This window comes from Dipodomys spectabilis, unplaced genomic scaffold (assembly GCF_019054845.1).
Source record: "Dipodomys spectabilis isolate Male_0828 unplaced genomic scaffold, ASM1905484v1 ptg000106l, whole genome shotgun sequence".
NCBI lineage: Eukaryota > Metazoa > Chordata > Mammalia > Rodentia > Heteromyidae > Dipodomys > Dipodomys spectabilis.
The window spans coordinates 1,946,784-1,955,571 of NW_024870783.1; the positions used below are offsets into that span (position 1 = coordinate 1,946,784).

At 40.0% G+C, this 8,788-nt stretch overlaps 1 pseudogene; it reads left to right on the plus strand.

The window, feature by feature from the left end:
* The first annotated feature begins 6,832 nt into the window (after positions 1 to 6,832).
* Positions 6,833 to 7,669, plus strand: LOC122114131 (annotated as a pseudogene).
* Positions 7,670 to 8,788: the final 1,119 nt, after the last annotated feature.

Consider the following 8,788-nt stretch of genomic DNA (forward strand, 5'->3'; position numbering starts at 1 on the left):
CCAGGACTTATCTGGGCCAGGGAGAGGAAGAGGTGTAGCCAGGACGGGGGAAATGTATGCCACACTGGATCTGGATGTGACCTCAGGGTCTGGGACCCTCCTAAGGTCAGATGGGAGGCATGTGACCAGAGGTGGCCCAGGATTTGTCCTAGCAGGAGAGGAAGGTGACTGCTTCCAGGTCTGCCAGTTACGTCGGTAATAGATACTGGGTGGAGACTTAGTCAAGAGGGAGGGAGGTGTCCCTGTTCAGACCTTACATTCCAGCCTTTCATAATTATGAAAATGGGCAAAGATTCTCTCTGGCTACTTCCTGCTGGCAAGGGGCATCAGCAGTAGGGGTATTAGGATGAGATGTGGTCCCCTCTGGGAGAAGGCAGCAGGCAGCAGCTGTCATTTGGTAGGTGTGAGTCCTTAGATGATGTCTGGAGGAGGCAAATCTCTTGGATGAAGTCTGGAGGATCTCATGAGGGAGAGAGGGGCATGGAGTAGGTAGTCAGGATGGTCTAGGCAGGAGTGAGTCCTGTCTTCCAGGCTGGAAGAGATGAACAGGATCTGGACTGCAGGTAGATTGGCTAGTACTGAAACACAAATCCAAACTGAACAAACTTCTCCCATGATGCCAAGATGGTGCATCCACCACATGGTCAATGCTAGAGACAGCAGAGTAGAAAAGTGGTGTGGATGTGGATGTGAAGGCCAGCCATGTTGTTGGTGAAAAGTCTCCTGTGATGTCTCCAGGCAGTTTGGTTTGCAGAAAAGGGGTGGTTAGGAAATTGTAACATTTCCAACTCAAAAACCCCATCTGAGTCAAGGCACCATATGTAAGGTATATTAAATAGGTAAGTTTCATTACATATCCAATGAAGAGAACACCACAAGCTATTTAGGCAGAAGTTTATTTCCTGAATTGATGCCCTGCCATGCATGGTGGAAGGCATGGCTGTAAAGGAAGTGTGTGCGGGGAGGATCTTTCCATTTCTTAGTGTCCTCTATAATTTTTTTACGTTTTTATAGTTCTCATTAAACAGTTCTTTTACATCTTTTGTTCGGTTAAGTCCTAAATATTTTATTTTTGGGGGTGTTATTGTGAATGTGATTGCTTCCTTTATTTCCCTCTCTGCTTGTACATTGTTGGTGTACAGGAAGGCGACTGATTTTGTGGGTTGTTTTTGTATTCTGCTACTTTGCTGAAGTAGTTTATAATTTCTAAGAGTTTGGGGATGGAGTTTTTGGGATCCTGAAGTTAGATTATCATCTCATCTGCAAAAAGGGATAGTTTAACTTCTTCCTTCCCTATGTGGATCCCTTTAATGTCTTTTTCTTGCCTTATTGCTGGCAAAGGGTTTCAGGAATATATTGAAGAGGAGTGTAGACAGTGGGCATCCTTGCATTGTTCCTGATTTTAGGAGAATTGGTTTTAGTTTTTCCCCATTAAGTATAATATTCAACCAACAGTTTTTTAAACCAAAAATTTTTAAACGAAACTAGGCAGAAAAAAGAGTTCTTCAATTTTTTTTGAGGGGTGGAATCTTGTGTATCCCCTGTGTCTGTAAACAGTTTCTTGGTGGAGTCTCTGCTTTGCTTGTGGTGTTTGGTTTTCCTGTGGTTTGTTTAGTTTCTTAAATCAGCTTGTTTGAGCAGGCAAAATGAAGCTCTGCCTTACCCGAGTCTTTATGACAATCTTCTCAGGCTGGTTCAGTGGGAGGGTAATCTTCTTTGACTATCACAAAAGAGGGATGTGGTTATTTTCCCCACCTTAGAGTTGCTGCACAGGAGGTAGGCTGTAGGCAGCACTGTGGAAAGTCAGCAATCAGTAGCTTTCTCCCGGATGGACTAGCTGCTGAGAGAGTCAAGCAGGCCAGCCTGGAGCTATTCTCAGGATTTACGTGTAACAAGTTTCTAATTGTTTTACTTTTACCCTCCAGCAGCTGGAGTTGCTGCCTATGCTGCATGAGTAGGTTAGCCTCTGGGTCTATTTACTCACTGAGGAGAGTTTGCCCTGCCCAGGTGGAGCTCCCTCTCCTTGGGAAGGACAACTTTTCCCAGGGGTGGAGCTGAGCCCCACAGGTCAGTCTCCTATGACCTGTTGAATGGCTCCTACTGACTTATTCTAAGGCCTTAGTTAGATGTTAGCTGCTCTGGCCTGGTCTTTCAAAATATCAAAGATAGAGTTCTTCTCCAGGGATGAGGGATGAGCTACCATTCCACTGCTGCTCTATGAGAAGGAGTGAGGATGTCTTGAGGATACTAGCATCTTTCCCTTGGTTTCTGGGCCATCTATGGTATGTGACTATCTATGGTCAGCAGGATGAAGCTTTTCACTCTTTGTCAGTTTTTACTTGTGGTGAGTAGAATCTGCTTTTACACTGCCTCTGGTGCCTTTGTCCTGGACTCCTTCTGTGGATATGGTGGCCACAGTAGCAGCTGCTGCTGTCACTGCCATAGACCCTAGAGTGCTTGAATCTGTCTCTGGAACCAAGCTGCCTGAAGTTTTCCTCTCTGGCCAAACTCTTTGTACTATGACGGCATACTTGGTGTGACTCTAGCCTTAGATTTGCTTCTGGAACAGTAAAACTTGTTTCTACCTGAGAGCTTATTTAGCCCCCATGTTCTCCTCTGCCATCTTCTCCAGACTCTTTTGGTTTACGTCTTAACCTGTAACAACTTTTTCAAAAGTTAATGCAAAGAATAGAAATAACGATAGAGAGAACATCTGAAGAAACAATTCTAAAAATGATAAATAAAACATGACAAAATCTACAAAGCAGCATGATTTTATCATTTAACATATACCCCATATATTGCAAAAAAATGTCCTTGAAGATAAACTTCTCGACCCTAGGAAAAATATTGGCAACAAATAAAATACATGTACGTAAGGTGTGACTGAACAATCATCTCACTCTCGCTCTCTCTTTCTCTCTGATCACATACACACACACCTGTACACACACACATGCACATAGACACACATACATAGACACACACACACAATGGATTTTTTTCCACTGTAAAAGAAGGATGGTTTCTGTGAACGGAAATGAAATGATACAAGTATATATTGTTAATAAATTGAATAATTATTTGGAATATATTTCATATAAAGTAGAAGAAAAACGATTTGGTATTCTAATATAACTGGGGAAAACACCCTAAACTACAAGTATAAAGGAAGAGAATGTGCTACCCAGTAGCTGTGATACCCAGCAATGTGACAGATGGATTAGAGATGTGATTTTTCTTTGAGCAGGACTTCCTTCATTTGGTTAATTCTCACTTGGGGTACAATATCAAACTTACACATATACAAAAGGAAAAGATGATGAGGAAAAATAAAGGAAGGTGAAATTATGATTCTTTAAGAGTAAAAGGAAAATGTGAAAGTCAGAGAGAATATCTTTGAATAAGAATACACTCTCCTGAATGATTAGCTAGCCATATAGTCAGGTCAGTAGGTAATTTATTAAAAATAATATACAACTGTAATTCTTGAATATCCAGGTGAACATAATTTGATATATTGAAGTTTGGACTTTTATTTCTCAAATAATGAATTAAAATTATAAATTAAAGAAGCACCAATCATAAAGTTTTCATCTACAAGACCCCAAATCTCTGTGACCAGAAATGTAATTGAGGAAGAAGAGCTGAGACATTAAATAGTACATCATAAGAACACTGAAGAATTCCTAAAACATTTTGTATTCTTTCATTTTTTTGGAACCAGGAAGCAACATAGTATGTCAAGCACCATTGTCATCTTCATACGTAGTGCTCATCTCATGACAATAGAAAGGGCTTTCTTTTTATTCAAATAAGATCATGAAAGTACATGATTTAGGAAATCAATGGTTTAGGGAAGATAACAGGGCATCTCCTTCCTCTATGATCATGAAGCAGGTGTTTCCCAGATCCCAGGAAATTAACAATTGAAGAAGATGAGATCCAACTGGAACTGAGAATTTGAAGACAAGCTTTCCTCTTTGACTATCATTTCTTTCTACCCAATACATCCCAACAATGACCAGGGAAGACATTAGCCAGAAAAAGAGATACTGCCTGTTAAAGCTTTTGGAATTCAGTCTCTGTGAAATCAAATGGATTATTGAGTCATGACACATAACAAAAGAAAAACATCACATCCTAGGATAAGTTCCTATATCCACCAGTGACAATATTGAATAGAAGTAGGACCATTTCTCTCGGGATCTAAACACCAAGAGCATTTTTGTCAGCCTTCACGAAAAGTTCTTGCAATAATTCTATATTAGCTAGAAATGAGACAAGTTACATTGTATATACGGAGGTCAAGTGTGGCTGTTTGTAAACAATGTATTTGGTGTTTAGGGATTGAATGGGGTTAGCAGTCTATAAATTCATTGTTACTAAAGATTTCTAATTTATGTGTGGGTGGCTACTCAGGTTTTAGTATTTCAATTAACTTTCAGAAAGCTCTTGTCAAACTTGAATTCTTTGGGCCTTTAACTTTTAAGTGATTAACCTCCCTTATCTCTCCCTTCTCTTTCTTCCAGCTTTCAAAATTTAGGATGATTGTTTTTATCATCCATCAGAAACAAAGAGTAAACAGAAAGTCTAGCACAATAAAGACTAACTGAATCTCTGGAGCCCCAAGTCCAGTGACATTGAAGTGCAACCTAGGGAGCATTGGCACGGAGGATTTCCAGGCCTTCGAATGACAGAAATGCTGGTGGAGTTCCAGTTCAGAGTCACTAACATCTAACTGAAGACTACATCTCACTAACTCATTTAGCCATAGTCCTAGATTATTCAAAATAAAAACATTCAAGAATTTTATGTCTAGAAAAGAATGACATCCATAGAAGATGATTGAAAAATTATATCCCTCTAATCTATATTGTGTCCCTCCAATGCTCTTACAAGGAGGAAGGAAGTATTCAGGTTACTTCTTCCCACTTGACCACAAGAATGGACACATTTTCCCAAGGATTGCTCATGTGTTTGGGATGTTTGCTTATGTATCAAAATTATTTCGGTGGTTTAAACTATCACTCATTTTTTTGTTAAGTTATTTCTTTCTCTCAAAAGAGTTTCTATGTTGTTGTGTTTCCAAAGTTTGGTCCCCTGAATTCACAAAGCTAATTCACAAAAAAATGACAGCAGTATGTTGAAGAAAATAAAATAAGGCTTATTATTTGTCACATGTCAAATGAGAAGAATAGTGAAGATTTGAAATCAATGCTCTATTATCCTACTAATCAGAGAAAAGGACCCAGTTTTAAGAGGCTGCTCAAGGTGTCTGCTCCAGGCTACATGAAAGATGTCCATCCCAAGACTAAATGGTAGCACAATTGGTTCTTATCTCTTGGTTTACTGTTGTCACATCTCTTTTGTTCTGTGTTTGTCTGACAGAGATTTAATAACTTCCTGTGTTGGAGAGATGAGAGGTGATTGTCCGTTTGGGTTGAAAGTAAGTTAAACTTGTTTTCCCCATCCTGGGCATGCAAGAGAGAAAGGGGAAACAAATGCAAGTTTGAATTTTTAAACATACAAATTTGGCCTAGGAACAATAAGGAGAAGGGAGAGGAAAGGTAGAGGAGAAGTAAGGCAAAAATTTACATTGGTGTAAAAACCAGTTTTGGGAATTCTAGAACCCAATGGAACAATGCACTAAATAGATATGTTATGACTTGATTATGGCAGAAGAATCAATGAATATACTACAATATAAGTTTTTTAGTAAAAAAAATCAATGAACAAATGAACAGATAATTCCTCAGGGAATTATAGGTTAATTTAGTGATTACTATGGTAAGACTGTGTATAAAAATCTATAAAGGAAAAGATATAAATAAGCTAAAAATATTTGAAAAATAACTCAAAATGAGATTTACTTTTGCATTAAAGAGATGTACTTAATCACAATCAGGTAAACACATATAAAAAGCTGTTATACAGGAAAAGAGAATCTTGAAGAAAATTATGCCTATTTGCACAGGAAAATTCAATAAAGTCCTGGATTAATTTTATCATTAACATTTGAGGTTAGACTATAGTAGAATGGCATATGTGACAATCAAGAGAAAAGAAAAGCCAACCAAGAATACTGTATTCATGATCCCATACCTTAAAATTGAAGGCAAAAAAAAAAACATTGTTTTTCTAACTGCAAATGAAGGGAAATTGGTATCTGTAGACATACTCTGGCAGAACAAGAAGCCATTTAGAACCAAAGGAAGTGATAGGAAGGGCGCTGAACCTATGAGGGGAAAAGACCTCAAAAGTATTTCAGAAACAAGAAGCTGAAACCAAATAAAAGTTCTCTCTTCAACTCATGTGATGGTCAAGTCTAGGAAAAAAACTATAATGCCACATGTTGGGAATGTCACCTAGGGATACTACAGCCTCTGGTATGTACTGGAGGAGGGGCCTTTGAGTAACTTGATACTGAATTCCATGGTTTGTCTGAATTGTGTATCTGTGCTAAACATTGCACATTTATTTTTTGCTCTCTACATTACATGTAGTTTATACTAAGCAAAATAAAATGACCAGACCTAAACTTTAAAACAAATGTCTAGAAAATAAATAAGAATGACTCAATATTAATGGAAATGCATCCTTATCAAGAAAACTGTAAAACATACCAGACATGGTTGAAGAATTAGGCAGCAGACAAGAGCAGGAGGAATCATGAAGGCATTCCCTTTCCAGGGAACACACATTAGATTTCTCTTGCTTTACTTGGTCCCAGTTAATGTCATTTGCTCACAAGAGAGTCCCCAACCTCCCAGTGTCTGTTTCCATTTCACCTGACAGTTTGTCTCTCACCATTGCACCCACCAGGACATTTGCATATTGCTCCTTAGGGAGGAGCTCCCTTGCAAGTCCAACATAAAAGCTCAGCTCTAAGTTTGCTTGGACTGACCAGCACTGCTTACTCTCAAAATGAGGTGCCCTGTTCAGCTCCTGGGGCTGCTCTTGCTCTGGGTATCAGGTAAGAACACACTAGAGCTGAGGAAGGAGATGGGAGGGGCTGAGCTCTGCTCCCCATGTGTGTTATGTCCACTCCTGCATATTTGCTCTCTTGAATGGAAATGTGGAATATGTATCTTTGAGAGTGAGGAAGATTCCAAAAGGAACAAAGACCCACGCTGTTTTACAAATTCTGATGTGTGTGTGTGTGTGTGTGTGTGTATGTGTGTGTGTGTGTGTGTTCATCATGTATTTAATGAACATTTTGTTGGATGAAACAAAAATAAAAAAAATACAGCCTGCAATAAGATAATTGTGAAAATGGCTCATGATGCTGGTAACTAACCCTGTCCACTTTTCTAATTATTTTAGGATCCAGTGGAGATGCTATATTGACTCAGACTCCACTCTCTCTGCCTGTCACCCTGGGAGAGCCAGTCTCCATCTCCTGTAGGTCGAGTCAGAGTCTCTTATATAGTGATGGAAACACCTATTTGTACTGGTTCCTACAGAAACCAGGCCAGTCTCCACAAGCCCTAATCTACTTGGTTTCCAACCAATATTCTGGGGTCCCACACAGATTCAGTGGCAGTGGGTCAGGCACAGATTTTACATTGAAAATCAGCAGGAGGCTGAGGATGTTGGCGTTTATTACTACTTTCAACATACACATGTTCCTCCCACACTGATAGAGCCCTGAACAAAAACCACCCTGCCTGGTGTAGCAGAACTGTCACGTGTAGCCTTTGTTAGGAGCAGCACAACAGCTTTTCTGAGTGAATATGAGAGCAAGAAGCTAGAGAAGTCAGGATACTAAGACACTGTTGTGCTCTCTGAACCAAGCATTTCTGATACCCTTTAGGATAGTGCAGCAAAAGCCATGGAATTGCACAGGCAGCCATATGGCTCCTTTGGCTGATGGGATGATAATACATCATATGGTTTAATAAATACTCATTCTGATTCCATTTTCTTCTCTATCATTTGTCCACTGGATTTGAACACTACAAATTGGATAGTTAATATTAGAAATTAGTGCTTTTCAAATAATTCTCATCTTTGGCTGTGGTGGTGGGATTTACCAGCTCAGTATTAGCTTAAGCTATATTGTGACTTCCAGAGCTAAAGGGAACATGTGCACACAGCATGTCCAGTTGTGGGAGATGAGAGAGGACTGCAGGATCAGTGCTGTCCCCAGCAGGTCACCAGAGTCCTCTGCAGTGAGCAGGTCACTGCTTGTGCTCAAGGGCACAGACTGTGTCCTAAGCTTCATCATGCCCAGGCTAAGAGTGAGGGAAGGACAGCAGAGTGACTGTCCATTATTCCCTAGATTTCCTTCTCAATTTCAGAATTTAAAATGATAAGTTATACAATTAAATATTAGTTTACCAATCAATTAATACCTAATTTACTATGTATAAACAATAGACATATAGCTTTTGCATTCATGCATTTATGAAGTGTTCCTCGATGTTCTGATAAGAACAGACTCCAGTGGATTTAAGACTCTGTTCTTAGGACTCTGCTGACTCTCCTCATTATCCCAGTCCCTCAGAAGCAGTGAGAAGGGCCCTTGAGCATCCTTCCAACACAGTCCTGGCTCGGGAGCTTTTTCCAGGGCCAGGAGGCTTTTCTGGAGGTAGGTTTAAGAGCTTTGCGCCCTTTGGCCTTGGCTCTTCTTGACTTGGGCAGGCGCTCGCTGCTTGCACAAGCTGCTCTTGGTCTTGGCGAAGCCGCAGGTACAGCTCTCGCCAGGACTCGCCCTCTGCTGGTTTTTCATCCTTGAATGCTTTGCAACAGCGGATTTGCCACAGCCTGTCTGTGCCACTGTGCG